Source organism: Bubalus bubalis, chromosome 14 (assembly GCF_019923935.1).
Source record: "Bubalus bubalis isolate 160015118507 breed Murrah chromosome 14, NDDB_SH_1, whole genome shotgun sequence".
NCBI lineage: Eukaryota > Metazoa > Chordata > Mammalia > Artiodactyla > Bovidae > Bubalus > Bubalus bubalis.
In genome coordinates, this window is record NC_059170.1 from 40,237,088 (window position 1) to 40,264,905 (window position 27,818).

Sequence of the window (27,818 nt, forward strand, 5' to 3'; positions counted from 1 at the left end):
CAATAACCTCAGATATGCAGATGACACCACCCTTATGGCACAAAGTGAAGAGGAACTCAAAAGCCTCTTGATGAAAGTGAAAGTGGAGAGTGAAAAAGTTGGCTTAAAGCTCAACATTCAGAAAACGAAGATCATGGCATCGGGTCCCATCACTTCATGGGAAATAGATGGGGAAACAGTGGAAACAGTGTCAGACTTTATTTTTTGGGGTTCCAAAATCACTGCAGATGGTGACTGCAGCCATGAAATTAAAAGACGCTTCTCCTTGGAAGGAAAGTTATGACCGACCTAGACAGCATATTCAAAAGCAGAGACATTACTCTGCCAACAAAGGTCCGTCTAGTCAAGGCTATGGTTTTTCCTGTGGTCATGTATGGATGTGAAAGTGGGACTGTAAAGAAGGCTGAGCACTGAAGAATTTATGCTTTTCAACTGTGGTGTTGGAGAAGACTCTTGAGAGTCCCTTGGACTGCAAGGAGATCCAACCAGTCCATTCTAAAGGAGATCAGCCCTGGGATTTCTTTGGAGGGAATGATGCTGAAGCTGAAACTCCATTACTTTGGCCACCTCATGCGAAGAGTTGACTCATTGGAAATGACTCTGATGATGGGAGGGGTTGTGGGCAGGAGGAGAAGGGGACGACAGAGGATGAGATGGCTGGATGGCATCACTGACTCGATGGATGTGAGTCTGGGTGAACTCCGGGAGTTGGTGATGGACAGGGAGGCCTGGCGTGCTGTGATTCATGGGGTCGCGAAGAGTCAGACACGACTGAGCTGAACTGAACTGAATCCATATGTAATAGTTTGCATCTGCTAACCCCAACCTCCCGATCAAGCCCTCTCCCAACCCCTTCCTCTTCAGCAAACATCAGATAACACTTGACAGATTATGAAAATACTTATGTTAATTTTAAAAAAGTATAAAACCTCTATATTGAAGATTATTTCAAATTATAAATAAACAGGCACACACTTTTGTACAGGAGAGTCATGAAAGTATGAAATTAAATTTATATTTTATGGCAAGAAAAATATAAAAATATTTTCTCTGCCCTTTGCACTCTTCTCTCCTCACTGTGAGTTGTGTTTCTGCATTATGCATGGACCAGACCTCTCACATCAGCAGGAACACCTGCTCAACCATGAAAAGCAACATTCTCCCAGCATCAGTAGAACAGCTCCTTGAAAGATAAATTCCTTCTTGATCATGCAGGAGGTCACATGACCTACCATGATGACGCTTAGATCTGTATTATATACAGTGTCAATAATATGTCTTTTCATGCAGAGCCCTCCATCTTCAAACTTACATCCCTCTGCCTTGACTTCTGGAGGACAGACAGTTTCCAGAGCTTTCTGAGATGCTCTTCCTGGGTTATAGTTCTCAAATTTGACTCGAACAAAAGTTTCCATTTCTTTCTCAGATCAGCTGATTCATTTTCAAAGGAAAACACACCAAATTTATTAAATGGGTTAGTCAGAGGTTATTTTTATTTTTCATCCTTTATTTTTTTTTTTTAGTTTTTTTTTTCATTTTTTTTTAAATTTTATTTTATTTTTAAACTTTACATAACTGTATTAGTTTTGCCAAATTTATCTTTTATTTTCAAATTATTTTGTTATTGGAAAAGCTAGTATCTATATTTGAAATCTTTATTATTTCATAAAAACTTTTTAAAAGATAAATCAGCTTTCAAAAGTCAGAAACTTCTTTTAAACACCTCCACCAAGTACAGAAATGCTCTTCAGAACCCTAGAAAAAAAGTTCTGGTAGAATGCATGGTGGACAGCTCATAGTCAATATTCTTCAGAATAGGGATACTCAGGGTGTTCAACCCCCCTGAAAGAGAAAGAGAAGGAATAATTTATTAAATCTGCCATGTTGTCATAGAGACGATTACTCTGTGATGCAGCCAGGATGGGCTAAAACTTTAAGTCCAGAAACACGTCCCATCCTTTCCCCCGAGAAGCACAAGCAGGTATCTGCTCCTTGTGCACACAGCACCTGCACGTCCAGTCCCAACATTCACGTGTAATATTCACCCCATGGTGACAGGTAGTTTGACTCAGGTTACAATTTTTAAGAGTGTGCAAGACCTAAGGACTAACTGTGGAGATCATTTCAATACCACTTTCGACCCTAAGTGATGAGAAGGATCACAGGTAAGGAATTCCTTGCTGTTTCTCATACATCCATTCAAAATAATATTGCGCATACCCCAAAATATGCTTCCATTAAGAAATTACATTAAACTGAAGAAATATCACATGCCCCTAAATAATCATACCTATAAAATGTGACTACTGCTTCCTTAATTTGTATTATATGACTACACTTGTTATTTATTAATTAATATTACTGCTGTTTTCCTTCCTTATAGTCTGATTTTTCTTTCTAAATTTGTTCTTTTTAATTCAATTCATTAAAGAGTGCATCCTGAGCCATTCCATGTGCCAGAAGCTGTGCTATTGACATAAACCTACAAGGATGAGTAAGTCTAGGCATTCACAGCATAATGAAGGAGAACACAGAATACACTTAACAGTTTTTGAGAACAGAAAAGTAACTTGCTATCTTTTCTCATTTTTCATCATGTCTTTTCTCAGAATCATAATATACATATACATACATATACGCACACACTAAGTCGCTCAGTTGTGTCCAACTCTTAGTGACCCTAAGGACTATAGCCCGCCAGACTTCTCTGTCCATGAGATTCTCCAGGCAAGAATACTGGAGTGGGTTGCCTGCACTGCTCCAGGGAATTCCCACCCAGGGATCAAACACATCTCTTGTGTCTTCTGCATTGGCAGGCACATCTTTAGCACTACGACCACCTAGGAAGCCCATAAGCATGTATATGTATATATAAATACAAATATATATGTCTTCTTTACAAACAAGGTGGCTTCCCAAGTAGCTCAGTGGGTAAAGAATCTTCCATGGACAGAAAATCTCATGGACAGAGGACCCTGGCGGGCTACAGTCCATAAGGTCACAAAGAGTCAGACATGACTGAAGCCTGTGAGCACTACAAACAAGAGTTTTGAGATCTTTTATTTGAAACTAAAATTTCATTTCATCACTAATTTGTGTTCGCTTCTCTCTAAACTCCCTTTCAACTTCTCCCTGTTTGATTAGTATTCTGTCTTTTCAATCCTGACATCCTCCTATAGTAATTAGGCAACTGGAATTCAATGTTAGTGACTAAGTCAAAGTCAGGGAGATAGGAGCTCCCCAGAGAATGGACCCCTGATGGGCAAAGGTTACACTGCGGTAAGTCTGAACTCAAGAAACCAGAAGCCCAGACAATCTTACCTGGGTGTGTCCTACTAAGGACACAGCAGTCACTGGAGGATCAGTTAAGCTCATGATCTCCTTATAATTCATTTGGTGACATTTTAAGGATGAGGAAATGGGAGATGTGATGAGGGACAGGTCAATAAAGAGAAAAATTTGGAAGAAATAGATGGTGCCTTGGTAAAGAAAAGTCCATCAGGGAGAAAATCCACCAAACACTTAGGGGAGGGGGTGGAGGCAGGCCAACTGTGACTTCTTACACTGAAGCATGTTGGTTTTCATGGGCCCTCCTTCATAAATAGTATCAACAATACATTTAAAATTTTGTTAGGATAAGCATGAATGTAATTCAGGATGGAGTCCTTATTACACAGTCATTGTGTATCATTTCCTCTTGATTCTATAAAGAATTAAAGGTGAAACATTTGCATCAGTCCCTGAAAGAAGGAGCCTGGTGGGCTACAGGCCATGAGGTCCCAAAGAGTCAGACAAGATTGAGCAACTAACACTTTAACTTTTACTTTCTGAAAAAAGAGTGAGCTGCAGGCACTGCACCCTCTATAGCTACTAGGTCCCTTGGCCCTGAGAGGAGGTACACCAGGCACAGGGATTGCTGCTGCTGCTGCTGCTAGGTCGTTTCAGTCGTGTCCGACTCTGTGCGACCCCATAGATGGCAGCCCACCAGGCTCCTCTGTCCCTGGGATTCTCCAGGCAAGAACACTGGAGTGGGTTGCCATTTCCTTCTCCAATGCATGAAAGTGAAAAGTGAAAGTGAAGTTGCTCAGTCGTGTCCGACTCTTTGCGAACCCATGGACTGCAGCCTATCAGGCTCCTCTGTCCATGGGATTTTCCAGGCAAGAGTACTGGAGTGGGGTGCCACTGCCTTCTCCGAAGCACAGGGATTAGGGACACATAATAGTGAATTCACCACAATGTCAACTCTGAGTTGTCCTGGGCCCAATCACATTCTGTTGGTAAGAGACAGAGTTCTGGAGGAAACCTCTGTTCTGAGGTTGGCAGGAAGCCCCAGGTTTACTCCCACACTGGAAATCAGGACTCTCTTCCAAGAATTAAGCTTTTGAAAAGCTTAGTTCCCCTGCTGACCTGCCTGCTACAAAAGAAAACAAAACAAAAAACTGTGTATGTGAAACAGTCACTTACATTAGAAGTTCATAATATCTTGTATTTCTGTTGATGCCATCGATTGCTTTCATGTCTTCTGGAGTCAGTTCAAAGTCAAACACCTGGAAGGAAGGAAGAATCATATTAATCTCTGCCCCAAGGAGCTGACCTTACCCTGGTGACTGGAGGACATTTCAGATGGATGCAGACAAGAAGAGGGGACAGGGAAGTTGTGTCTGTCCCAGCTGGACAAGGAATGACCCTTGTGAAGGATATCCCTTAGGAGCCCTCTACCCACAGCCCCACTCATCATCACCTGCATGTTCTCTTTGATCTGCTTCTTGTTGTAACTCTTGGCCAGAACCACAACCCCACGTTGCATTTGGTAGCGAAGGGCAACAAGAGCTGGAGTTTGCTTGTGCTTTTGGGCAATGGCAGAGAGAACTGGGTCCTCCAAGAGATAAGAGAGGTTTGGGTCCAACTGGGAAGGAAATTCAGAAGTCCTGAGGAGGTGAGACTGAGTGGTCAGTTTATGAAGAAGTTTCCCAAACAGACCAGTATCTCTATTCTAGACCAGCGCTTCTCAAACTGTGGTCCATGGGCCAGCAGCATCTGCATCACCTGGGATCTTGTCAGAAACACAAATCCCATGGCTTAGCTGAGGACAAACTGAATCAGAACCTCAACTGTGTCACCTCCCATTCTGTATTTACAAAGATCTGCAGATGATTCGGGCACATTATTGAGTTGAGACCAGGACTGCTGAACGCATGGATTTTGTTTCTTTTTTACTTCTCTGTGGTTGTTTTCTTCTCCAATCAGAGCTCAAAAGTAAAGACAATGGTTTAAAAGGAGAACGTGATGGAAAAGATTGCAAACTATTTTTTCCTTTAACTTACACTTGTCTCAGGGGTTGATAAAAGTTGAGTAGTCTAAAAATGAAAACCGTGCTTTTCATCATTATTTACATTGTGCAATTCTTCTACAAACGTTTACAAAATGGTTCAAATTATACTTATTTTTCAATCATGATACACCTGGGAATTACATATTATTATCCTGATTTGGGGCTACCTTCATGGCTCAGATGGTAAGGAGTCCACCTGCAATGCATATTTAATCCCTGGGTCAGGAAGATCCCATGGAGAAGGTAATGGCTACCCATTCCAGGATTCTTGCCTGGAGAATTCCATGGACAGAGGAGCCTGGAGGGCTACAGTCCATGGGGTCACAAGTAGCTGACACGACTGAGCAACTAATGCTATCCTGATTTTAGATATAAAGTGAGGGAAGCTTGGAAAGTCTAGTAGTAGTAATGTGTTCATCAGTCCATAAATAAGTAGATTATGACAAACTTATGTCTTAGTTTTCAAATGGGGGAATATATAAAGATTTTAAAGTAGACACTTGTGTTAAAATCTATATACAAGACAAATGCAATGTAAGAAAACTGGCTGGATGATGCGAAGACAAAAGAAAATTTCTCCGACCTGTCTTGTCTCCCCTCTGCCTGTTGAGAGTTATCTTCAAAGCACTGAGTTTAGTATGATAACATTTGCATCAAAAATAGAGTTTTAGGTAAATTGGTTGTTGCCATCAATAACGTTCATTACCATTGTAATGATCATTGGGATCCCAGAGCACCATAAGCAATGAGGACAATATCATGTGACTTGCAGAACTCCAGCAGATTGAGATAAGGGTAACATTCCACCTGTAGAATGCCAGTATACAAGAGTGTTAGATTATATGGAAAGGTAATGTGCCAGAGAAAGCTTAAAAGTAAAAATTATATATGCTAAAGAAAAAATTGTGTCACATCACATTATGACTGGAACCACCAGGGAGAGAAATATTTTAAAAAGAAATTTATATCTCTGTTCTCTGAGAAGGTAAAAATTTAATGACATTACTGAAAGCAAGTAAATCTATGGACCAGATCTTGGTTGCTGAACACCACTGAACACCCCCAACACGCATGCTTAATTCCAGATCTGGGACAGGAAAAGAGCTTTCTAAGCCTTGGACATCAAACTATGCCAGAAAGAAAGAAATTGCACAAAATCATATGAAGAAATGTCTGAAGGACAAAAGAACCAGTTTGATGGTTCCACTGATGACATTTGATTAGATTTGAGAACCAAAGGGAGTTATGAATGAAAGCAAATGTAGCACACAGAGGCAATAAAAATCCCAAAGAGCAAAAAACATTTCCTGCCACAGACTGTGACTATTACAACAAATCATTTTTTAGAAACTGACAATTAATGGGAAGGAACAAAGATTTTTACACTGTCTTATAGGAATGTTGTACTTAGTCATTCAGTCATGTCCAACTCTTTGCAACCCCATAGACTATAGCACACCAGGCTCCTCTGTCCATGGGCTTCTTCAGGCAAGAATACTGGAGTGGGTTGCATGCCTGCCTCCAGGGGATCTTCCCAACCCAGGAATCAAACCTAGGTCTCCCTCATTGAAGGCAGATACTTTACCATCTGAGCCACCAGGGAAGTACAAGAATACTGGAGTGAGTAGCCTATCCCTTCTCCAGGGGAACTTCCTGACCCAGGAATTGAACTGTAGTCTCCTGTATTGTAGCCGATTCTTTACCAGCTGAGCTATCAGGGAATAGGTATATTTTATCCTGAATTAATGAGGCAATTATATTTTTACAATAAATGTCAGGTCAGAAGATTAAAAAGAGCATTTAAAATGGAAAATAATGAAAAACATTCCAATGCATTAATTCAGGTAGAAGTCATCAATGGATTCTCAACCATTATGTGAAAACTTGGGGGAAATCAAACTTCCCCCGATCATGCTTATTGTCCAACAGATGACTAGGTAATTTCAACAGGGAAAATACACATCTCCAAATAAAAGATCTAGCTATTAATAGCTTTACCAGGAGAACAAAGGTACTGTCACACAGTGGGACAACTTCTCACTATGCACTTCCAACCAGGGATCATGCAAGGAACAAAGCATGAAACCGACATTTTCTGAGGGAAGGTAATGGAGGTGAAGGGGATTAGATTAGTCCCCTAGAACTTAGAGGAAGGTGGTGTTCCTCTGAACTGAAAGCATGACCAGAAATCAGTGTGGAAGTGCTCAGATGAAACTGTGTACAAGAAAGAAGACCAAATATGCATAGTAAATGATGAGAAATGCTGGGCTGGAAGAAGCACAAGCTGGAATCAAGATTGCCGGGAGAAATATCAATAACCTCAGATATGCAGATGACACCACCCTTATGGCAGAAAGTGAAGAGGAACTAAAAAGCCTCTTGATGAAGGTGAAAGAGGAGAGTGAAAAAGTTGGCTTAAAACTCAACATTCTGAAAACGAAGATCATGGCATCTGGTCCCATCACTTCATGGGAAATAAATGGGGAAACAGTGTCAGACTTTATTTTTGGAGGCTCCAAAATCACTGCAGATGGTGATTGCAGCCATGAAATTGAAAGACACTTACACCTTGGAAGGAAAGTTATGACCAACCTAGATAGCATATTCAAAAGCAGAGACATTACTTTGCCAACAAAGGTCTGTCTAGTCAAGGCTATGGTTTTTCCAATAGTCATGTATGGATGTGAGAGTTGAACTGTGAAGAAAGCTGAGCACCAAAGAATTGATGCTTTTGAACTGTGGTGTTGGAGAAGACTCTTGAGAGTCCCATGGACTGCAAGGAGATCCAACCAGTCCATCCTAAAGGAGATCAGTCCTGGGTGTTCTTTGGAAGGGATGATGCTAAAGCTGAAACTCCAGTACTTTGGCCACCTCATGCGAAGAGTTGACTCATTGGAAAAGGCTCTGATGCTGGGGGGGTTGGGGGCAGGAGGAGAAGGGGACGACAGAGGATGAGATGGCTGGATGGCATCACTGACTCTATGGACGTGAGTCTGAGTGAACTCCGGGAGTTGGTGATGGACAGGGAGGCCTGGCATGCTGCAGTTCATGGGGTTGCAAAGAGTCAGACATGACTGAGCGACTGAACTGAACTGAACTGAACCTTAATATAGAAAGGTGTTCAGATTTAACTATTAATTAACACAATCTAGGATTACAGAAACAAGTTAATTAGCATCACAAAATAACAATGATAAATACATTCTATTTGTCAAAACCTGTCTGGATATCTTTGTAACATAAAGATTGAGTGGCCATTCTAAGTTAAAAGTGCTTGAAAAAGATGATTCAAAGTGATATAGGAACCACAATCAGACCCAGATCATCAAAATTATATATATATATGTAATGCATATATATATATATGTAATGCATGTATATATATATGTATGTATGTAAGGCGTTCCATCTGATTGTTCCTCATGTAGTTAATTTGGTTCATTCCTTCAAAAGTGATGGCCTGCCTTCCAGTACAGCCTTCCTAGTGCAGTTAACAGAACTGATTCACTGTATGATGTATCATTACTCTGGATTTCCGGATCTCTACGAACCCATCCTGGAGGCAATAAAGGTATGATGGCAGTTGTACCAGTGTCTGTGGAGCTGCAGCCTATGATGTGATAGATGAATGCGATGAAACATTCCTATAACCAGCTATTCAATTTACTTTTTTGTGGAAATGTGCTTTTTGTTTGAAAAATGCAATTTGAACTGTGGTTCAATATTTCTTAGAGAGTGATGTATTTCTTATGTGCTATTACTGTCCAAATTAATAATCATATTTCTTCAGTTCTACAGTACCAACAATGATAAGGCATATCTTTAAATTTGTAACAGCTTTGGAGGAAATTTGTTTTAAAAAATGATATATTAAGTCGATATGTACACAAGTTGCTTCCCAATATCAGAAATGTCAAAATATGTAAGATACATCTTAGATTCAAAGGAAGGCATTGTAATTACAGTATTTGACTTCCGTTTCTTCTCTGATTTTTATTTAATTTTTGCTATGGCTTGTTCATGAATGTTCATATATCTTAGAATCTTTACTTGAATTATTTGTGAACTCACTGTTTTTCAACTTTGTGTGGATACTGGATCTAAAAAGCATTGATTCAGTTTGTCTTGAAAAATGGGTCACAGAAAGCGCACTTTCCTCTTAGTAAATGTATTGCTTAATCAGGGAACAGCAAAACAATTGGAGAACTTCCTTCAGCTAGATGTATTCAGAAGTTGTTAGAAATCAGTTCTATTGATAATGTTCCTTCTTGAGGTCTGAAATAAAGTATAAGGTCTCAGTATCTTTACTTCTGTATCTGAAATGAATACAAAGCATTTTCTTTCTACTATAGAGTTTCTAGTTAGACTTAGAATGAGTTTGGATGAGGCCAAAACACAAAACTGTTCAGCAAAGAAGGTATACTACTGGTATGACCCTTGGACACTTCAGAAGTAAATGTCTTTATTTATAAAAGATTTTTGTCATGGATTTAATAGCAATATTAACCTCTTTCTGCAATGTTGCTGTGTCCATAGATGAAAGCTACTGCTGCTGTTAAGTGTCATTCTTCACCACTAAAAGCTGAAAATTCTGATAACTGAAGTAGGCTCAGTTTGCACGGATCTCCCTATTAAGCCAAGAAGAAGCATTTTCCATTAGTTGTCAACAACAACAATAAAATCAAAAGATTAAAATTCCTTCAGAAAGTATTTTCCGAGGTTTAAGTACTTTAGGTGGTAACAGCAGTCCAAAAAAGCCTTCAAGATTTTGCCACCTTTCCTTGGTCTCCAGTACTCCACTCATGCTTGAAAACCACTGACACTGGACATTTTCTCTCATATGTCACAAAGCGGGGAAGAAACTGTATCTTGTAATAATTTTCTCTATGGTTAAACATGAGATGGAGTTTTGTTTTTTAAACTCAGAGGTCACTGTGCTTAGATACTTTCGTTTTTCATTCTCTGACTACTTTGAGATTTCATTTCTAAGCGTTAATACTAGGTAAATATTAGTAGTGAATGATAAAGAGATATTTCTTATTTTACTATGAAATTTGAAAGCAAACTGTTAAGCTAATTCAGTTGTGTGCTAAGTCCTCATTCTACAGACTTTGAATAGCACTGCCACGTATTCTCTGATGGCAGAGGTTCATTTTGAAAATATTTTGCTGGCAAACAGGAAGTAGAAATAGTTCAAATGTGACTTGAGTTCCTATTTCTTGAGTATTCCTCAGCTTGATAAACTCTAGGAGATATTTATTCATTTTTGGAGACCATTATTTTTGCCATGTACTGTGATTTTTTTGATGACTGGTCAAGTACTATCAGTGATGTCAAAACTAAATGGGAAAAAAGAAAGATTAAATGTCAGTGGAAGAATCTTATTTATGGTGTTAATAACAAAAAATAGTTTATATTTTATACTACTTTTCCTCTTTATGATCTACAGGATTTTCCTAAGCCCAGTGAAGAGAAGGTTAAATTGATTCTCAGTCAAAGTGCCTGGACTTCTCAATCCAATTCTTTGGCATCTTGCTTGTCTAGACTTTCTGGAAAATCTGAAACTGGGAAAACTGGTCTTATTAATCTCGGGAATACATGTTATATGAACAGTGTTATACAAGCATTGTTTATGGCCACAGAGTAAGTTTAAATTTGAACTTATAAAAAAAATTTCATTTTAACTGTAGAAATTGATGCATGCTGATGAAATGAAAGATGGTGAGATTGTCTTCAAATTTTTGCTTATATATGGCAGAACAAATATTAATATTTTCATATAATCGCCTTATTTGGAAACAAAATTGCTTTTAGTGCCTGGAGCTATTAAAATGCTAATTTATATAAATTATATTTCATGTTTATATTATTTATTTCATTTAGAGTCCTTCAATTACTCTGACTTGATATTTATTAATATATCAGAGGAAGTGATTGAACTTATTTCACAGAGTTTAAGGGTTCTCAGGTACTAATTTGTTATTATCCTGTAAGACTGATTTTTTTTTTAACCTGTATATCTTGAGGTGGTCATATTTAGTTTTTTCTGCTTGTAGGTATTTTCTCAGATCAATTACTTCTTCACTGCCCTTAAAGAAATTCAAGCTCTGCTTCCCATCCCAAGTTGATAGATACTGAACAGATGTATAACAGACATGTTCCTTTGTTGTCTTACAGATTTACTTTCAAATACATTTTCTTTTGCAGCCAAGCAAATAGGAAATCAGTGGCTGTTAGCTATGTGAATGCAATCTGTAAAAGTACAAAATAGTGATGAACTTTTCCTGAAGGCAAAAACCTGGTTGAATTTTTCTCTTCTATACCAATAGGATATTCATGGAACTTGACCAAAGATGTTTACAAATTGAATTCTAGGCCTTTGTAAGTTTTTATGCCTTCCTAGAGGTATCATAGGAAAAGGAGAAGGAAATGGCAACCCACTCCAGTGTTCTTGCCTGGAGAATCTCAGGGACAGAGGAGCCTGGTGGGCTTCCGTCTATGGGGTCACACAGAGTCGGACATGACTGACGCGACTTAGCAGCAGCATATACATATATATATATATATATATATATATATATATTCCCTGCCATACTCTTAACTTTTCTAATGTCTGAAATTTTTCACATGAGAACATAGGAGCAAAAAAAAAAACTAATGCCAGGATCACATTAAATTCCTAACTTTTATAACTGAGAAGATTATATATATACACACACACACACACACATATATATATATATAACTGATATAAATGTATATTTCTTGAATTATAGAAGATTCTTTTTCTTTAACTGAAAGTTGTACCTTAAAGACTTTGGTACATATGAAATAAGGCCATTGCAGAAGGATAAATACTACATGACATATATATCATATATAAGTTATAATATATATGGAGAGGGGTCAAACTCAGAATTAAATGGTAGAGTGCTTGTCACCAGGGGGTGGGAGGCAGGAAAAATCAGAAATTGCTAATCCTAATAAATCTCAATTATACAAGATGAATAAACTCTAGATTTGCTGTACACCATTGTGCCTAGAGTTAACAACATTGCTGTATTGTATAGTTAAAAATTTGGTAAAAGGATAGATTTCCTTTTAAGTTTTCTCACAAAGAACCAAAAAAAGTAAGAGCACAGAAAGACACAGAAAAATGTGTTTAACAATTTTATGCTAGAAATAGATGTGGAAACAAGAATAAGACTGAGTAAATCACAAGGTCTGCTCTAAATCCTGAGTAATCCTTCCATAAACTGTCAGTATCCCCAAAAGCATTTAACTTCATGCTCTAACCTGGGTGACTTTCATAGTCTCCAGCACATTTCTCTGTATTGTGCTCCCTGTTGAAGTGGGGACACCAAGACTAAGGATTCAGGCATCCAAACTCCACACAAACACTTAACACCTGTCTCACCTGGTTTTCTCTTTATTTACTTCCCATTCCGTGTTTTCATGGTCTTCTTTCCTGTACACAGTTTCATCTGAGCACTTTCATGCTGATTTCTGGTAATGCTTTCAGCTCAGAGGAACACCTCCTTCCTCTAAGTTCTGGGTACTATTCTAATCCCCTTCACCTCCATTACCTTCCCTTAGGCCTCATCACAATTTAGCAGGAAGCCATCCCCACCTTTTCCTCCCAGATCTTATCAAAGATACTGTTATGGATTCTATTCACACTGTCCAGACAGAGGCTCTGCACTCTAGAACCTTCTGTCACCAAAGGTCGGATGAACAGGAGGGGAGGACAGACAGATATCTGGCTCCAGGGCAAGAAGGAGGCTCTGAAGAGCAGGAGGGAGAGGAGCCAAGCTGCTCACCTTGGTTACAGACGGGCTTGTACTTGAGCCCTGGCTTGTTCAGGATCTTCTCCAGCTGCTTGTGGTTGAAGCTGGACACCCCGATGGACTTGGTCAGCCCTGCGTCCTCACACTTCTCCAGGGCCTGGGAGGGAGGGGTGGTGAACAGTCGTGAACAGTCACTTGGAATGGGCAATAAAACAAGGTTAATGGCTGCAAAAAAAAAAATTATTAAAAGTGTCTCTTGTCAAGAATTAGCATTGATTATAAGGAAGAAAAAAGGGGAAGAAGTTTCTGACACAAGAAGAATTACAGTCTCCTTAGAAAAACCCCAGAGAAGATACATCACATGGAAGGAAATAGATACCTGTCTTCACATTCCTAAATTATCCTCCACAGTTCTTCTGTGTCAAGATTTGAGCAATGGTTTTCTCCCTCACAACCCCAGCATCACAGCCCTTAGATTTATGAACTGCTGTGTCTGATGGGCCACAGCCCATTCTCACAGGTGGAAGAAATGAAGGAGGATCCCCCGACCCCTCTCCTGGCTCCTTCCCTAGACTCACCTCCCATGTGCAACAGAGGTCCACTGAGTCATATGTCATTTTTCCATTTTCATATGTTGGGAAAAGTGCCTCCCCTGGCTGGAATAGAAGCAGTCATTTTAGAGATGTTACCAAATAATTTCTCCACACTTAGCCAGAGAGAGGGCACTGAGAGGGGGCATCAGAGGGAAGACAGATTGAAACCAAAATCATAGACAACTAGCCATTCTGATCACATGGACCACAGCCTTGTCTAAATCAATAAAACTAAGCCATGCCATGTAGGGCCACCCAAGACAGACGGGTCATGGTGGAGAATTCTGACAAATGTGGTCTACAGGAGAAAGGAATGGCAAAGCACTTCAGTATCCTTGCCTATAGAACGATATGAACAGTATAAAAAGGCAAAAAGATAGGACACTGAAAGATGAACTCCCCAGGTCGGTAAGTGCCCAATATGCTACTGGAGATAAGTGGAGAAATAACTCCAGAAAGAACAAAGGGACAGAGCCAAAGCAAAAACAACAACAAGTTGTGGATGTGACTGGTGACAGAAGCAACGTCCGATGCTGTAAAGAGCAATATTGCATAGGAACCTGGAATGTTAGGTCCATGAATCAAGGCACATTCGAAGTGGTCAAATAAGAGATTGCAAGTTCAGTTCAGTTTAGTTCAGTTCAGTCGCTCAGTCGTGTCCTACTCTTTGCAACCCCACGAATCGCAGCACACCAGGCCTCCTGTCCATCACCAACTCCCGGAGTTCACTCAGACTCATGTCCATCAAGTCAGTGATGCCATCCAGCCATCTCATCCTCTGTTATCCCCTTCTCCTCCTGCCCCCAATCCCTCCCAGCATCAGGGTCTTTTCCAATGAGTCAACTCTTCACATGAGGTGGCCAAAGTACTGGAGTTTCAGCTTTAGCATCATTCCTTCCAAAGAAATCCCAGGGCTGATCTCCTTCAGAATGGACTGGTTGGATCTCCTTACAGTCCAAGAGGATCTCAAGAGTATTCTCCAACACCACAGTTCAAAAGCATCAATTCTTCAGCCCTCAGCCTTCTTCACAGTCCAACTCTCACATCCATACATGACTATTGGAAAAACCATAGCCTTGACTAGACGGACCTTTGTTGGCAAAGTAATGTCTCCGCTTTTGAATATGCTATCTAGGTTGGTCATAACTTTCCTTCCAAGGAGTAAGCATCTTTTAATTTCATGGCTGCAGTCACTATCTGCAGTGATTTTGGAGCCCCCAAAAATAAAATCTGACACTGTTTCCACTGTTTCCCCATCTATTTCCCATGAAGTGATGGGACCAGATGCCATGATCTTCGTCTTCTGATTATTGAGTTTTAAGCCAACTGTTTCACTCTCCTCTTTCACCTTCATCAAGAGGCTTTTTAGTTCCACTTCACTTTCTGCCATAAGGGTGGTGTCATCTGCATATCTGAGGTTATTGATATTTCTCCCGACAATCTTGATTCCAGCTTGTGCTTCTTCCAGCCCAGTGTTTCTCATGATGTACTCTGCATATAAGTTAAATAAACAGGGTGACAATATACAACCTTGACATACTCCTTTTCCTATTTGGAACCAGTCTGTTCTTCCATGTCCAGTTCTAAGTGTTGCTTCCTGACCTCCATACAGGTTTCTCAAGAGGCAGGTCAGGTGGTCTGGTATTCCCATCTCTTTCACAATTTTCCGCAGTTTATTGTGATCCACACAGTCAAAGGCTTTGGCATAGTCAATAAAGCAGAAATAGATGTTTTTCTGGAACTCTCTTGCTTTTTCCATGACCCAGTGGATGTTGGCAATTTGGTCTCTGGTTCCTCTGCCTTTTTCTAAACCAGCTTGAACATCAGAAAGTTCACTGTTCACGTATTGCTGAAGCCTGGCTTGGAGAATTTTGAGTATTACTTTACTAGTGTGTGAGATGAGTGCAATTGTGCGGTAGTTTGAGCATTCTTTTGGCATTGCCTTTCTTTGGGATTGGAATGAAAACTGCCCTTTTCCAGTCCTGTGGCCACTGCTGAGTTTTCCAAATTTGCTGGCATATTGAGTGCAGCACTTTCACAGCATCATCTTCCAAGATTTGAAATAGCTCAACTGGAGTTCCATCACCTCCACTAGAGATTGCAAGACTGAATATCAAATTCTAGGAATCAGCGAACTAAAATGGACTGGAAAGGGTGAATTTAACTCAGATGACCATTATATCTACTACTGTGGGCAGGAATCCCTTAGAAGAAATGGAATAGCCATCATAATCACCAAAAGAGTCCAAAATTCAGTACCTAGATGCAATCTCAAAAACGACAGAATGATCTCTGTTCATTTCCATGGCAAACCATTCAATATCAGAGTAATCCAAGTCTATGCCCTGACCAGTACACTAAAGAAGCTGAAGTTGAACGGTTCTATGAAGACCTACAAGACCTTTTAGAACTAACACCCAAAAAGGATGTCCTTTTCATTATACGGGACTGGAATGCAAAAGTAGGAAGTCAAGAAACACCTGGAGTAACAGGCAAATTTGGCCTTGGAGTACAAAATGAAGCAGGGCAAAGACTAATAGAGTTTTGCCAAGAAAATGCACTGGTCATAGCAAACACCCTCTTCCAACAACACAAGGGAAAACTCTACACATGGACATTACCGGATGGCCAACACTGAAATCATATTGATTATATTATTTGCAGCCAAAATGGAAATGCTCTATACAGTCAGCAAAAACAAGACTGGGCGCTGACTGTGGCTCAGATCATGAACTCCTTATTGCCAAATTCAGACTTAAATTGAAAAAAGTAGGGAAAACCACTAGACCATTCAGGTATGACCTAAATCAAATCCCTTATGATTATACAGTGGAAGTGAAAAATGGATTTAAGGGACTAGATATGATAGATAGAGTGCCTGATGAACTATGGAGAGAGGTTTGTGACATTGTACAGGAGATAGAGAGCAAGACCATCCCCAAGAAAAAGAAATGCAAAAAAGCAAAATGGCAGTCTGGGGAGGCCTTACAAATAGCTGTGAAAAGAAGAGAAGTGAAAAGCAAAGGAGAAAAAGAAAGATATACCCATTTGAATGCAGAGGTCCTAAGAAAATCAAGGAGAGATAAGAAAGTCTTCCTCAGTGATCAGTGCAAAGAAATAGAGGAAAACCATAGAAGGGGAAAGACTACAGATCTCGTCAAGAAAATTACAGATACTAAGTGAATATTTCAGGCTAAGATGGGCTCAAAAAAGGATAGAAAAGTTATGGACCTAACAGAAGCAGAAGATATTAAGAAGAGGTGGCAAGAATACACAGAAGAACTGGACAAAAATGATCTTCATGACCCAGATAATCATGATGGTGTGATCACTCACCTAGAGCCAGACATCCTGGAATGTGAAGTCAAGTGGGCCTTAGGAAGCATCATTATGAACAAAGCTAGTGGAGGTTATGGAATTCCAGTTGAGCTATTTCAAATCCTAAAGATGATGCTGTGAAAGTGCTGCACTCAATATGCCAGCAAATTTGGAAAACTCAGTAGTGGCCATGGGACTGGAAAAGATCAGTTTTCATTCCAATCCCAAAGAAAGGCAATGCCAAAGAATGCTCAAACTACCACACAATTGCACTCATCTCACATGCTGGTAAAGTAATGCTCAAAATTCTGCAAGCCAGGCTTCAGCAGTACATGAACAGTGAATTTCCAGATGTTCTAGCTGGATATAGAAAAGGCAGAGGAACCAGAAATCAAATTGCCAACATCCGCTGGGTCATGGAAAAAGCAAGAGAGTTCCAGAAAAACATCTATTTCTGCTTTATTGACTATGCCAAAGCCTTTGACTGTGTGGATCACAATAAACTGCGGAAAATTGTGAAAGAGATGGGAATACCAGACCACCTGACCTGCCTCTTGAGAAACCTGTATGGAGGTCAGGAAGCAACACTTAGAACTGGACATGGAAGAACAGACTGGTTCCAAATAGGAAAAGGAGTATGTCAAGGCTGTATATTGTCACCCTGCTTATTTAACTTATATGCAGAGCACATCCTGAGAAATGCTGGGCTGGATGAAGCACAAGCTGGATCAAGATTGCCAGAAGAAATATCAATAACCTCAGATATGCAGATGATACCATCCTTATGGCAGAAAGTGAAGAAGACATAAAGAGCCTCTTGATGAAAGTGAAAGAGTAGAGTGAAAAAGTTGGTTTAAAGCTCAAGATTCAGAAAACGAAGATTATATCATCTGCTCCCATCACATCATGGCAAATAGACAGGGCAACAGTGGCAAACTTTATTTTGGGGGGCTCCACAATAACTGCAAATGGTGACTGCAGCCATGAAATTAAAAGACGCTTACTCCTTGGCAGGAAGATTATTAAGACCAGTCTGGACAGCATGTTAAAAAGCAGAGATACTACTTTGTCAACAAAGGTCTGTCTAGTCAAGGCTATGGTTTTTCCAGTGGTAATGTATGGATGTAAGAGTTGGACTATAAAGAAAGCTAAGTGCAGAATTGATGCTTTTGAGCTGCAGTGTTGGAGAAGACTTTTGAGAGTCCCTGGGACTGCATGGAGATCCAACCAGTCCATCCTAAAGGAGGTCAGTCCTGAGTGTTTATTGGAAGGACTGATGTTGAAGTTAAAGCTCCAATACTTTGGCCACCTAATGGGAATAGCTGACTCATTTGAAAAGTCCTTGATGCTGGGAAAGATTGAGGGTAGGAGGAGAAAGGGATGACAGAGAATGAGGTGGTTGGATGGCATCATCAACTCAATGGACATGAGTCTGAGTGAACTCCGGGAGTTGGTGATGGACAGGGAGGCCTGGTGTGCTGCTGTTCATGGGGTTGCAAGAGTTGTACACGACCGAGTGATTTATCTGAACACTTAGCCAGCCTCCCATGCACATTTGGGACTAGGATGCTAAATCTCCATAAGGTATGTTTACAACGTTCCGGATACTATTATTTGCAAAGTGGCTTGTAAATGGAGTTATCAGCAATGTTTTTAAAAGGCAATTTTCTACTAATCTCTTATATTTACTCTATGTTTTGATGGATATTGTATTCCTACATTCTCCTGGGAACTGTCAGTACCTTAAGAGAAATTTTTTCTGCCTCTTATACTTTCCTCTTGCAAAATGCCTTTATTGTATAGGGAGTAACAGTAAGTTATGCCTTACCGCTTGCATAAAAATTGCAATCTTCGATAAATATCAGAATTCCTTTGCACTCTGAACATCAGATAGCTTCAGGGCATACACATGAACCAGCAAGGTTCTCCTTAGGCTGATAAGTTATGTGGAAGATGCAGACATACTCTCAAATATTCTGGACTGATGAAGCTTGAACTGATCAAGGTCAATGAGACTTGAACTGATCAAGGTCAATCTGCCAGTGATGGAAAATGCTGAGAAAAACATCAAGCAAATCAAGAGTGATGTAATTACAAGAAATAGAAAATCAGAGACATTACTGTCAAGTATTAGGAATCCTTAAATCTATATAGATGGGAATTACCATCTACACAGTCCAATAAACTCTTTGGCAAAGGATGACTTGAGTAGAATTCTGTATTCTGAAAATGAGTTCTGCATAATAGACTTTGCTCTTGTTACTTTGCTTTGGCTGTGCCATGGATTTGCTGTATGTTAGTTCCCTGAATAGGAATTGAACCCACTCCCTCAAAACACCCTGACTCAGCAATGAAAGTACACAGTCCTAACCACTGGAAAAACTGGAAAATTCTCCTCCACATAATACAGTTCTTAACAGCTAAGTGCAGTCTGCAAATGTCACCATAAATACAGGCGCCAGCGGAGGCAAGGTCTCCTGAGTCCTGAGAAGACTGTGAGGTTTAGACCCACCCAGAAGGACACCACCAAATCCATGAAACATGAAAGGGTGAGAGATGACAAGACCTCATCCTGTTCAGGTGTGAGGCTGTGTCAGCGCTCAACACTCTTCACCGAACTCTGTAGTGAGATCCCCAGACTCTGAAACCTAATCAGCCCCATGCGCAGAACTTGCCTGTTTCCACTTCCTCAAGATTTTGAGGCCAAGAGACTCAGATTATTTAACTTGTTTCTCTGGAGGCAGGTAAGAGGTTCAAAGAACCTCCCCAAAATGATGATCACAAATGATTATTTAGGGGATTCTACTCTAGTGTAATCTTCCCTTCAAACCTACTAAAAAAAATCTTGTCAACCATCCATGCAAGTTATAGACATTCTGACCCAAGAAATAAAACAGAGCTGATCACACAAATCACCTACCACCAGAGCCACTGGATGATGAATAATATAGAGATTGACATAGTCCAGTTGAAGATCTTTCAGTGACTTTTCCAAGGCTGGTAGGACCAACTCTGGTTGAAAGAAAGTGGACCAAACCTGTAGAGATTAAACAAAGGAAATTGTGAGAAATGATTGCTGTATATAATTGTGCTTGTCTTCTTTCACTTAATAAATAGACATTATTATTGGTTATAAAGAGACAACCATGGGAAAAACCATCCCATTTCTTCTTGAGTTACATTCTTTATCTAACCTATCCATGTAAATTTCATTATTTGATTGAATTTGTCATCAGTACATCTTTCACAATGGAATGAAATGAATCAAGATATAAATAACTTCATCAAATAATTACCATGCCCATCAACTGAATTATGCTTGATAGAGTGTAAAAGCACAAACTTAGTCTAATTTGATCAAACAATCCATCTTCTCAAAGTTAATTACTATCTTGTTTACATAACTTTAGGGAAAAGTGCTTTGAACACATTAATGTGAGCAGAACATAATAAACATTTGAGACACTTGGGCTAGATTTTGTGTAGTGCACAAAGTGCCTCTCAAATGCTCTCTTACTCTTGGAATTGAGAACTGAGATTCAGATTGTGAAGAAATTCGAGAAGTCTCCCAGATTATATGAAAAGCTATAATCTGCTCCCAGGTAGTCTCAGGTAAAGTATTCATTAAGTAAATATAGTATAGTTTTAGTCACTCAATTGTGTCCGAATCTTTGCAACCCCTAGACTGTGGCCCACGAGGCTCCTTTGTCCATCGGATTCCCAAGCAACAATACTGGAATGGGTAGCCATTTCCCTCTCCAGTGGATCTTCCCGACCCAGGGATCAAACTCATATCTCCCGCATTTCAAACAGATTCTTAACCATCTGAGCCACCAGGGAAGCCCTGATTCATTAGCCCATACTAAATCACATGGCTCTGCTCTAGGTTCAAAGAAGTAAAGTGACTTTAATTTAAAATTAAAATTTGAACACACCAAGGATGAGAAAGTTACAATTACTCTCTTTGAGGGGCACAGTGAGAGGAGAAGTATACTAGATTGAAGATACTGGATTTAATTTGTGTGAAAAAAAAAAGGGGGTTACCAATAAGCACTGTTCAGCAAACTACTAATCGTATTACATAATTGTCATCTGCCCCCAGTCACTTGCATACACATGCACATACACACAGCACACACAACCTTTGAAGTGTAGAATATGTCTTCTCCCTTCACAGTGCCAACTGCAATCTTGCTTCGAATGGCCTGGCCAACCTGCTTTTCATTTTGGTACAAATGAGCACAGTCAATATGGTGAAATCCAACCTCTATAGCAAATTTGGTGACCTCAAGAGCTTCACTCTTAGGAACCTATGCAAACAAGAAAAGCAGTTGTTGAATATTCACATGATTAAGAGTTTGCTAAGGCACAAGTTTGATCATACTAAGAATCAACATTTCTTCATGCCTTTGTTTAGTTCTGTATTTGTGGTGATGGACCTATGACAGTTTCCCTAACATTCCTGGTCAGTGATTAAATGGTCACCCAGAAACCCTTCAACCCCAGCCGACCACAGATATCAGAGGACTCCAAGCCCACCACCAGTTTCAGAGATTTGCTGGAAGAACCCAAAGGACTCAGAATAAACTTGTAGTCATGGAGAGGATTTATTCCTTGAGATGTCTGAGCAAAATCAAAAAAGGTACAAGATGTATGACAAAAGCAAATACTGGACTGTACCTATGAGACTCCTCTGTCCATGGGATTCTCAGGCAAGACTACTGGAGTGCGTTGCCAGTTCCCTCTCCAGAGGATCGTCCCGACCCAGGGATCGAACTCAGGTCTCCCACATTTCAGGCAGATTCTTTACCATCTGAGCCACTAGGGGAGCCCTGATTTATTCAGTTCAGTTGAGTTCAGTCACTCAGTCGTGTCCAACCCTTTGTGACCCCATGAATCACAGCACGCCAGGCCTTCCTGTCCATCACCAACTCCTGGAGTTCACTCAAACTCATGTCCATCTAGTCTGTGATGCCATCCATCCACCTCATCTTCTGTCGTCCCCTTCTCCTCCTGCCCCCAATCCCTCCCAGCATCAGAGTCTTTTCTAGTGAGCCAACTTTTCACGTCAGGTGGCCAAAGTATTGGAGCTTCAGCCTCAGCATCATTCCTTCCAAAGAACGCCCAGGACTGATCTCCTTTAGAATGGACTGATTGGATCTCCTTGCAGTCCAAGGGACTCTCAAGAGTCTTCTCCAACACCACAGTTCAAAAGCATCAATTCTTTGGTGCTCAGCTTTCTTCACAGTCCAACTCTCACATCCATACATGACCACTGGAAAAACCATAGCCTTGACTAGACGGACCTTTGTTGGCAAAGTAATGTCACTGCTTTTCAATATGTTATCTAGGTTGGTCATAACTTTCCTTCCAAGGAGTAAGCATCTTTTAATTTCGTGGCTGCAGTCACCATCTGCAGTGATTTTGGAGCCCAGAAAAATAAATTCTGACACTGTTTCCACTGTTTCCCCATCTATTTCCCATGAAGTGGTGGGACCAGATCTTAGTTTTCTGAATGTTGAGTTTTAAGCCAACTTTTCCACTCTCCTCTTTCACCTTCATCAAGAGGCCTTTTAGTTCCTCTTCACTTTCTGCCATAAGGGTGGTGTCATCTGCATATCTGAGGTTATTGATACTTCTCCTGGCAGTCTTGATTCCAGCTTGTGTTTCTTCCAGCCCAACATTTCTCATGATGTACTCTACATATAAGTTAAATAAGCAGGGTGACAATATACAGCCTTGATGTACTCCTTTTCCTATTTGGAACCAGTCTGTTGTTCCATGTTCAGTTCTAACTGTTGCTTCCTGATGTACATCTAGGTTTCTCAAGAGGCAGGTCAGGTGGTCTGGTATTCCCATCTCTTTCAGAATTTTCCACAGTTTATTGTGATCCATGCAGTCAAAGGCTTTGGCATAGTCCTTAAAGAAGAAATAGATGTTTTTCTGGAACTCTTGCTTTTTCCATGATCCAGCGGATGTTGGCAATTTGATCTCTGGTTCCTCTGCCTTTCCTAAAACCAGCTTGGACATCTGGAAGTTTACAGTTCATGTATTGCTGAAGCCTGGCTTGGAGAATTTTGAGCATTCCTTTACTAGCGTGTGAGATGAGTGCAATTGTGCGGTAGTTTGAGCATTCTTTTGCATTGCCTTTCTTTGGGATTGGAATGAAAACTGCCCTTTTCCAGTCCTGTGGCCACTGCTGAATTTTCCAAATTTGCTGGCATATTGAGTGCAGCACTTTAACAGCATCACCTTTCAGGATTTGAAATAGCTCAACTGGAATTCCATCACCTTCACCAGCTTTGTTCGTAGTGATGCTTTCTAAGGCCCACTTGACTTCACATTCCAAGATGTCTGGCTCTAGGTGACTGCCCACAGTAGTAGATATTATGGTCATCTGAGTTCAAGTCACCCATTCCAGTCCATTTTAGTTCTCTGATTCCTAGAATGTCGACATTCACTCTTGCCATCTCCTGTTTGACCACTTCCAATGTACCTTGATTCATGGACCTAATATTCCAAGTTCCTATGCAATATTGCTCTTTACAGCATCAGACCTTGCTTCTATCACCAGTCACATCCACAGCTGGGTATTGTTTTTGCTTTGGCTCCATCCCTTCATTCTTTCTGGAGTTATTTCTCCACTGATCTCCAGTAGTATATTGGGCACCTACGGACCTGGGGAGTTCCTCTTTCAGTATCCTATCATTTTGCCTTTTCATACTGTTCATGGGGTTCTCAAGGCAAGGATACTGAAGTGGTTTGCCATTCCCTTCTCCAGCGGACCACATTCTTTCAGACCTCTCCACCATGACCCGCCCATCTTGAGTGGCCACACATGGCATGGCTTAGTTTCATTGAGTTAGACAAGGCTGTGGTCCATGTGATTAAATTAACTAGTTTTCAGTGATTATGGTTTCAGTGTGTCTGCCCTCTGATGCCCTCTTGCAACACCTACCACCTTACTTGGGTTTCTCTTACCTTGGACGTGGGGTATCTCTTCACGGCTGCTCTAGAACAGCACAGCGGCTGCTCCTTACCTTGGACGAGGGGTATCTCCTCACCACGACCCCTCTTGAACTTGAACGTGGAGAGGAGATACTTCTCCTCTCAGCCTTCCTGCGCTGGCATTCCTTCAGATCAGATCAGATCAGTCGCTCAGTCGTGTCCGACTCTTTGCGACCCCATGAATCACAGCACGCCAGGCCTCCCTGTCCATCACCAACTCCCGGAGTTCACTCAGACTCACGTCCATCGAGTCAGTGATGCCATCCAGCCATCTCATCCTCTGTCGTCCCCTTCTCCTCCTGCCCCCAATCCCTCCCAGCATCAGAGTCTTTTCCAATGAGTCAACTCTTCACATGAGGTGGCCAAAGTACTGGAGTTTCAGCTTTAGCCTCATTCCTTCCAAAGAAATCCCAGGGCTGATCTCCTTCAGAATGGACTGGTTGGATCTCTTTGCAGTCCAAGGGACTCTCAAGAGTCTTCTCCAACACCACAGTTCAAAAGCATCAATTCTTCAGTGCTCAGCCTTCTTCACAGTCCAACTCTCACATCCATACATGACCACAGGAAAAACCATAGCCTTGACTAGACGAACCTTTGTTGGCAAAGTAATGTCTCTGCTTTTGTATATGCTATCTAGGTTGGACATAACTTTCCTTCCAAGGAGTAAGCATCTTTTAATTTCATGGCTGCAATCACCATCTGTAGTGATTTTGGAGCCCCCCACATAAAATCTGACACTGTTTCCACTGTTTCCCCATCTATTTCCCATGAAGTGGTGGGACCGGTTGCCATGATCTTCATTTTCTGAATGTTGAGCTTTAAGCCAACTTTTTCACTCTCCTCTTTCACTTTCATCATAGGCTTTTTAGTTCCTCTTCACTTTCTGCCGTAAGGGTGGTGTCATCTGCATATCTGAGGTTATTGATATTTCTCCCGGCAATCTTGATTCCAGTTTGTGTTTCTTCCAGTCCAGCATTTCTCATGATGTACTCTGCCTATAAGTTAAATAAACAGGGTGACAATATACAGCCTTGACGAACTCCTTTTTCTATTTGGAACAAGTCTGTTGTTCCATGTCCAGTTCTAACTGTTGCTTCCTGACCTGCATGCAAATTTCTCAAGAGGCAGAGCAGGTGGTCTGGTATTCCCATCTCTTTCAGAATTTTCCACAGTTTATTGTGATCCACACAGTCAAAGGCTTTGGCATAGTCAATAAAACAGAAATAGATGTTTTTCTGGAACTCTCTTGCTTTTTCCATGATCCAGCGGATGTTGGCAATTTGATCTCTGGTTCCTCTGCCTTTTCTATATCCAGCTTGAACATCTGGAAGTTCACGGTTCACATATTGCTGAAGCCTGGCTTGGAGAATTTTGAGCATTACTTTACTAGCGTGTGAGATGAGTGCAATTGTGCAGTAGTTTGAGCATTCTTTTGCATTGCCTTTCTTTGGGATTGGAATGAACACTGACCTTTTCCAGTGCTGTGGCCACTGTTGAGTTTTCCAAATTTGCTGGCATATTGAGTGCAGCACTTTCACAGCATCATCTTTCAGGATTTGGAAAAGCTCAACTGGAATTCCATCACCTTCACTAGCTTTGTTCATAGTGATGCTTTCTAAGGCCCACTTGACTTCACATTCCAGGATGTCTGGCTCTAGGTGAGTGATCACACCATCGTGATTATCTGGGTCATGAATATCTTTTTTGTACAGTTCTTCTGTGTATTCTTGCCATCTCTTCTTAGTCTTAGTCAATTACAGAACTCAGTTTAAACTCTGTACTGGGGATTATACAACAACAATGTATCCTGCTTGAGGACAGTTTCTCCTTCCTGAAAACATTCTGCCTAATCCTGTTATCTTAAAATGTAAATTATGGGAGTGAGTCTAGTAAGATCTTTACAACCTCCAGACATTCTATTGATTCACTGTAATAACTAATTAAAAGTATATAACTCCATTGTTAAGACTAACAAGAAGGGTACTCTTTCTGCCCCCTTCTGATGTCTATGTCAGAAGCTTTCTAGATACCTTTTATACTTTCAGTTCAGTTCAGTCATTCACTTGTGTCCCACTCTTTGCAACCCCATGAACTGCAGCACGCCAGGCCTCCCTGTCCATCACAAACTCCTGGAGTTCACTCAGACTCACATCCATCAAGTCAGTGATGCCATCCAGCCATCTCATCCTCTGTCATCCCCTTCTCCTCCTGCCCCCAATCCCTCCCAGCATCAGAGTCTTTTCCAATGAGTCAACTCTTCACATGAGGTGGCCAAAGTACTGGAGTTTCAGCTTCAGCATCATTCCCTCGAAAGAAATCCCAGGGCTAATCTCCTTTAGAATGGACTGGTTGGCAAATTGTATTACACAAAAGCTCTGAGCCATCAAGCCTCGTCTCTGGCCCCGGATTGAATTCTTCTCCTCCGGAGGCCAAGAATCCCGGTGTCTTTCATGGTTCAGCAACAACCTTTCAGTTTCATGGATGCTGGTAAAAGAGGGAATATTTATCACCCACAACAAATGCCATATCCAATCTACGAGTATTGTTTTTCAGCTTTGCTGAGACATAGTTGACATGTCTCATTATGTAGTCTTCAAGATTACCATTTGATGATCTAGTGTACATATATATTGTGAAAATGTTCACCACACCAAGATTCATTCTTAACTCTTTCTTTCTAAAGATTGAAGTGGTGAGACAAGGTGACACCTAAACAGGCAATGATGGGAGGAAAAGTTTAAGTCTAGGGGCCCTGGACAAACTGCACTAAGTACTCAGCATGCCTGCCCTTTCTCTGGATGGAGATGTTTTCTTCATATCACTGGACAGTAAGCACACCCACCATTTCTCTGGAGGGAGCCACTGTCTCTATGTTGCAAGGCTGTTCCCTGTACAGATAAGAATTAGTGTGGCAGGAAGGTTAGTCAATGCCTCTGCATCTCAGCTCTCAGAAATGCAAGATGCTGTTGGCAGTCATCTCTCAAAGGGCAATGATCCATTTCTAACAGCTAAATACTCATGATTTCACTTTTTATCTTCACCCTCCTCTAGACTATCATTTCAAGACACTTTCATTTCATTCTTGTCTGCTTTATGTATTGACAAAAAACTGGCTTATTAAAAGTGTTTGATAGAGTTTTGTTGAGTAAATCAATGAATGAATGAAGAACTCATCAAAACGCTGACCATGGGAGAACAAGATGGCAGATGAATAGGTGGACGTGGAGTACATCTTTCTCCTCAGATACATCAGGAATACACCTTCAGACACAGACGTGCATGCAGAACACCAGCTGAGAGCAGACAGGTGTACCTGACCAGTGGAAAAGAATATATAGAATCACACAAAACAGTGTGGGTAGGACAAAGGAAGTAGGAGGGAAAATAGGAGTGTTAGTAGGACTGGACCTGCTATTGGTGGGTAGGGGAACTGAAGCAGGAGTTTTATCCCCACAGCAGGGCAATTGTCTGAGTCAGAGGAGAAACATTTAAGGCTGAGAGTGAAACAGCTGATCTGTGGCAGCTTAAATGGAATGAGATTCAGAGAGTCCTTACCACAGCCATACATACGCTGGGCAGGAATGCAGGTTTCCTGGAAGTTTCAGTGACTGGGAGCTGGAGTTTAGGGATTGTGGAGCAATCCCAGTGCGTGGGCTACTGTTGACTGTGGAGAGACGGATTGAGGGGATGTGAGGGAGGAGATTGTGGTGGGAAATGCCTGTGGAGGAAAGCTAGGCAGCCATGGAAGTAAGGCGATACTGCTGAGTCATGCACAGAGGG

The 27,818-nt window shown here is 40.9% G+C and overlaps 1 pseudogene; it reads right to left on the reverse strand.

Moving 5' to 3' along the window:
* Nucleotides 1–994: 994 nt before the first annotated feature.
* On the reverse strand, nucleotides 995–27,602 carry LOC102415550 (annotated as a pseudogene).
* Nucleotides 27,603–27,818: the final 216 nt, after the last annotated feature.